The sequence below is a fragment of the Notolabrus celidotus genome, chromosome 14, assembly GCF_009762535.1.
Source record: "Notolabrus celidotus isolate fNotCel1 chromosome 14, fNotCel1.pri, whole genome shotgun sequence".
Lineage (NCBI taxonomy): Eukaryota > Metazoa > Chordata > Actinopteri > Labriformes > Labridae > Notolabrus > Notolabrus celidotus.
The window spans coordinates 1,117,320-1,123,679 of NC_048285.1; the positions used below are offsets into that span (position 1 = coordinate 1,117,320).

The 6,360-nt window shown below is 40.8% G+C and overlaps 1 long non-coding RNA gene across 1 annotated transcript; it reads left to right on the top strand.

Moving 5' to 3' along the window:
• Window positions 1–362: 362 nt before the first annotated feature.
• LOC117825599 lies at window positions 363–1,418 on the top strand. The gene is made up of 3 exons (XR_004633877.1): window positions 363–464; window positions 1,023–1,117; window positions 1,290–1,418. It is a non-coding gene; the product is annotated as an uncharacterized LOC117825599 (long non-coding RNA).
• Window positions 1,419–6,360: the final 4,942 nt, after the last annotated feature.

Consider the following 6,360-nt stretch of genomic DNA (forward strand, 5'->3'; position numbering starts at 1 on the left):
AGAAGTGGAGCCTGAAGCCCCGGCTACTTCTCCACTGACCCACAGCCGGGAAATAGAAACTGATGGTCGAAGATTTTACAGCATATTAAGCCTGGCTGGAGAGACGTATTGGAGGAACATTTTAAAACCTGAGCTCGTTTCTCTTTTTCTTATATGTTCTGCTCTGAAAAACTTCCAGAAGAAGAAGTCTGGAGGAGCTGCAGAAGATTACATCATCCTGCAGCTCTGAGACAGGCTGTAATGGCTGTGAGGGATAATGTGTCATGAGTTGCTTTGTTCAGGGTTTCCTGTTTTATTTGGAGTAATTTCTCCCTGTGTGTTTAGCTTACTTTTACTTCTTGTGTTTTCCCTCCTTTCTGATCATTTGTCTGGCCTTCTTTGTCTCACCTGAGTCTCATTGCTCGTTACTCAGTGTGGATTTAATCTCTGTGTTTCCTCCTGACTTTAGTGTTTTGTACTGACAGGTAAGGAGGATGTGCCATACAGTAAAGCTGAAATGAAGACCATTATTAAGTGTAAGATAAGGGAAAAATGGCAAACGATGAGGGAAGAGGAGAAAACAGGAAGGTGGTTGTACAGAATTCAAAGGAAAACTGGTAAAATGAGGAGTACCTTCAGATCACGTAGAGAGGAAATGATAATATCTAGACTACGTTTTGGACACACATGATAGAATAGTAGTGCAGTCAGAATAAGGAAACATGCAACAGGAATGTGTGAATTTTGTACAGAAGAGGAAACAGTGGAGCACATAGTCATGAACTGTCAAAGGTATGATATGGAAAGGAGAGAAATGATGAGGAGGCTGAGAGAAAACAAGATGACATGTGTGATATATTACAAAGAAATTCAATAGATGGCTGCTATAGAATTTTGTTTACATTTTTTAATAGAATTTGATAGAGGATTTAGTTTTTATAACATTACTTTAATTTTTAGTTTAATAAATTATTATTCTTTTATTTATTTATATTTTTTTATGTTATTTTCATTTATTTACTTATGTTTTCTTTTTTCCTTAGAGAAGGTAGTTCCTGCTCCACACTCCATACCACTAGGTGGCGGTAATGCAACCAGAAGTTGTATGCCAACCACCAATAAACACAAGAAGAAGACGGTAAGAAGGACTTTCTTCTTCGTTTGGTCTTTGTAGATCAAATCTTCAACTGTCTGCACAATCCTTCTACTCCTTTGTTGTATCTTCACATGTGAGAAAATGCTCCTGATTAAAGTAAGTCCACTTAAAGTTACTGTTTCTTCCTCTTCCTCATAAAGCTCTCTCTCTGCAGGGATCCTCTCTGTAATGTTGGCTCTTAGAATAACAACCTGAGCCTGTCAGGGACAGAAACAAGAACTGTTAGCAGATGTCATTTGCACATTTTAACCCGGAGGATTACGATTAAAATGATTCTCCAGGATTACCAGAGTCTCCTTTATGTGATCAGCTGTCTTGAGTTAATTCAACATGCTTCTTTTATTTATTTAAATGATGCCTTCATGGTCAGCTGGGATGTTTTTACAGCTGGCTGTGAGTGTTGTTTTAGTGTATAAGCTGTGTGAGATGTTTCCTCTCCTCACTTCTGTGAATAAGCCTCATGTATGTGGTCATTCAGGCTGCAGACAGGCCTTTAATGAGATGAGTAATGCCTCTGCATGACTTGCCTTTCCCATACAGAGTGTGGAATCTATGAATAGCTTCTGTGCCGTGAGGCAAAGGTGCGTAAATCACAGCGAATAAGTGGAGGAGATTCGGTCCTGTGTTTCTGTGTTGGAGACTTTCTCTGCATTGATGTCGTGACTCATCTCTCTGTGAGTCGAGCAGCGGCTGAAGGCTGGACGCTCATTGGAGGGACGAGGAACACCTTGGCTGCTAAAGCTTCAGAAGTCAGAGCTGAGATCAGCCTCAGAGGCCTTCATGGGGATTTCAGGAGCCAGAGGTTCAGCAGCAGGATGACTCAAAACCGATAGATGTAATAGACGGCGCTGATGGAGGGCTGCTGACGCAACATCTCGAATTTAACCAGAGACAAGGCATGGAAGAAAAACAGGAAGGGTGGATTTCCAAGAGGAACCTCACAGCTGAGTCTCTGAGTTCACTCTGTCAGCTGAGCGCTGCACTGAACAGCCCTGCAATAATCCCCAAAGGTTGCAGTCTATTCTCATGTAAGCTTGATTATGCAGACTGAGCTGTTTCCAGAGAGCAAACATGTTGATGAGCAGGTCATTGTATAGCTAATCTCTGCAAAAGACTGATTTAAGCACTTCATTTCCATTATGCTGCCTCCATATTTTTACTTTTGACAAGAATTCAAGCCAACACATAATGAATATGCAAAGTGAGAGATAAAGTACAGAGAGAGCCTGCTCGTCTAATGACCTCTAAATAATGGAAATCTTTAGACTCAGTTATTTCTAAAGACAGTTTGAAGGATTTCACTCATTAGATTACTCACTGACTAGTTTGATCTGCACGACTCGTCTCTAATTGACCAAAGGAACCACTGAATTATATAAAACAGACACAAAGTATATCTAAAAAAAAAACCTGATTTCAGAGGAAATACGAAGAATGTCTACAACTGATCTTTGTTTTTTCATTGTTTGCTTTGTGTATTTAGAAAACTTACAGGCTCATATATACAGACAGGTTTCTGGTCTTAATATGAATGAAAAATCTAGTTTGTATAAAGTGACAACCTTCTAGGCCAAATCATGGAGTCTGTGGAAAAGTACAAGAGGTTGCAGTTCCTTGAGTGTCCACTAGAGCAGTGTTTCTCAACTGGTGGGTCGCAAGCCTTCAGGTGGGAAAAAAAAAAGTTTTTAAGAATGTCTGTGCTTTTATTTTGAAGGTATTTTTTTGCGAAGTGCGTTCTAGTCACACTCCAGAACAGTAGGTGGTGATAATGCCCTGTAATGCTAAGTGACACTGTTCATTTCACAGTAAAGAAGAAGACAATCAAAGTAAGTTTTTTTTAAATAGGAAATAAGCATGGCTAAACACAATAACAACAACGACTACATTAAATATGGGTTGTCTTATATTGATAACTAAGGAGGACAAAAACCTCATCGTGTTGTGTGCACCGAGGTGTTGGCAAGTGGAAGTATGAAGCCGTCAAAATTAAAGCAGCATTTGGAAACAGAACACTCTTCTCTCAAAGATAAACCTGTCGAGTGTTTTCAAAGACGACTGCAAGACCCGAGGACATCACAAAAATGTCTAACTTCTTTGTGCTCGAAGCAAGAACACGCACTCCTCACATCTTTCCAGGTAGCACATCCTATTGCCAAGTAAAAGAAGCCTCACAGCATCGCAGAGGACCTTATCTTACCGGCAGCCATGGACATGGACATGGCCAGATAGATGTTGGACCAATCCGCAGCGGATAAACTGAAAACCATACCTCATTATTTGAAAAATGTTCCTTGATTTTGGTCGTGGCTTATCACTAAGAGGTGATGGTGGGTCCCAAAGCCAGACCAGTTGAGAACCACTCCACTACAGTCATGGCCAAAAGTTTTGAGAATGACACAAATATTACATTTTCACAAAGTCTGCTGCTTCAGGGTTTTTAGGTGTTTTTGTCAGATGTTTCTATGGTATAATGAAATACAATTAGAAGCATTTCATAAGTATCAAAAGCTTTTATTGAGAATTACACAGAATTCATGCAATAAGTCAATATTTGCAGTGTTGACCCTTCTTTTTCAAGACCTCTGCAATTCTCCCTGGCATGCTGTCAATCAACTTCTGGACCAAATCCTGACTGATGGCAGTCCATTCTTGCATAATCAATGCTTGGAGTTTGTCAGAATTTGTGGGTTTTTGATTGTCCATCCGCCTCTTGAGGATTGACCACAAGTTCTCAATGGGATTAAGATCTGGGGAGTTTCCTGGCCAAGGGCCCAAAATCTTAATGTTTTGTTCCCCGAGCCATTTTGTTCTGACTTTTGCTTTATGGCAAGGTGCTCCATCATGCTGGAAAAGGCATTCTTCATCACCAAACTGCCCTTGGATGGTTGGGAGAAGTTGCTCTGGGAGGACGTTCTGGTACCATTCTTTATTCATGGCTGTGTTTTTAGGCAAGATTGTGAGAGAGCCCACTCCCTTGCCCGAAAAGCAACCCCACACATGAATGGTCTCAGGATGCTTCACTGTTGGCAAGAGACAGGACTGATGGTAGCGCTCACCTCGTCTTCTCCGAACAAGCCTTCCTCCAGATGCCCCAAACAATCGGAAAGGGGATTCATCAGAGAAAATGACTTTACCCCAGTCCTCAGCAGTCCAGTCCCTGTACCTTCTGCAGAATATCAGTCTGTCCCTGATGTTTTTACTGGAGAGAAGTGGCTTCTTTGCTGCCCTCCTTGACACCAGGCCTTCCTCCAAAAGTCTTCGCCTCACTGTGCAATGCAATGATGGCTGCACATGTTTCCTTGCAGGTAACCATGGCTAACAGATGAGGAACAATGGTGTCATGCACCATCTTCCTTTTAAAGTGTCCAGTCACTCAATCATGACAGATTGATCGCCAGCCTTGTCCTCATCAACACCCACACCTGTGTTAATGTGTGTGACACCTGTGTGTCATTGAAATGATGTTAGCTGGTCCTTTTGTGGCAGGGCTGAAATGCAGTGGAAATGTGTTTTTGGTGATAAAGTTCATTTTCAAGGCAAAGAGGGACTTTGCAATTAATTGCAGTTGAGCTGATCACTCCTCATAACATTCTGGAGTATATGCAAATTGCCATTATAAAAACTGAAACAGCAGACTTTGTGAAAATGTAATATTTGTGTCATTCTCAAAACTTTTGGCCATGGCTGTAGAATGTGTCTTTGGCAGCAAGTCAGTCCCCATAGAACCCCATGTTCAAATGTTACAGCAGAAATCAACATGTTTACAGCCTGGTACAACAACAGTTTGGGTCTCTATAGCTCATTTCTCTCTTCCTGACGACTGTATGGCTGAATTTATAAACTCACCTGTTTACATTAAATTAAGGATCATGGGAGTTATAATTAGGGGCATGGCCTATTTGAGTGACAGGTGGGAGCTGTAAGGTGTCCCCTCAGCTCATTCAGTCCCTGAACTTTAACCTCTGTGCAGTGTTTATGTTGTTGTAGCTTTTTGGAGATTTGTTCTTGTAAATATCAGAGTTTGCACTAGATAAACATATTTCAGCCTGTACATATTAGTCATGCCTATTTGTTGTTCTTTTGTACTTATAGCCGATGTTATTTTTATTATTTTTATTGTATTTTTATTTGTAGGTTGTTCTTGTGCCTATCACAAAGAGAGCACAGTTTACCAAAGTCAAATTCCTTGTGTGTTCAAGCATACCAGGCCAATAAAGCTGATTCTGATTCTGATTCTGAGGATTCAAGTGTTTAAAATCAGCCAGGCTGTAAGCATTTTTATTTCTGCTGTAACATTTGAACATGGGGCTCTATGGGGACTGACTCGCTGCAGGAGACACACTCTAGTGGACACTGGAGGAACTGCAGGTTTTTATTCCCTCCTGTGTTGTCTTCGTTAAGAGCCTTAGAAGTTGCTGCGTCTTCAAACCCTAACATGTTATTTCTGATCACTCAGCGTTCGTATCACCTCCTGCTGCAGCCTCTCTGATGCAGACTGAGAGGACTCTATGAAAAAGGGTTTATCTGATGTTTTCCCCAGCGCCAACTATTTTTGTCCTGAAACAAAGATTTGATTATTTATTTGGTTTCATTATTTTACTCCCATCCCCGGCTGCTGTGCTGTTTCGTGAGGAGCTCCACTTTACATGTTTAGAATGATCTGAGAGACTTTTGAGCACTTAGCGACAAATACAGGAGAGGAGGTTCATCCCACATAATCCTGACAAAGTCTGAATGAAACTGTATTGTTTTTATTCTGTACCCTTATTTTGAAGTTGTATTATTTTCTGAGTATGTTTAAACTCATGCTAGTTCCTCGTTTGATCATATTTGGGGTGGAACATATACGGAGATTACAGAGGAGCTCAGCCGTGCACATTGCTCTGACAGATCCAGATTCCAGCTCTTCATTCATGGTGATGAGTCTTTGATTCACAGAAATCTGTCACATGTGTAATAACTGTGCAGATTCAGCTCTGTCAGCAGTTCAGAATCAACACTGTTTGATTTAATGTTGCCTTAAATCTGCAGAGTTTGACTTCTCTGAGCTCAGAGTCTTGAGTTGTGTTGACTTGTCATCACTTTGTTCCGGTTTTATTTTGAAATACTCTGATAGAAAATGAAGATCTACGAAATGAACGAACGAAACATGGACCTGAGGCTTCTGAATCAAGAGGATCATGTTTACATTGATTAAACATCACCAGGATACTCCAAACACCTGA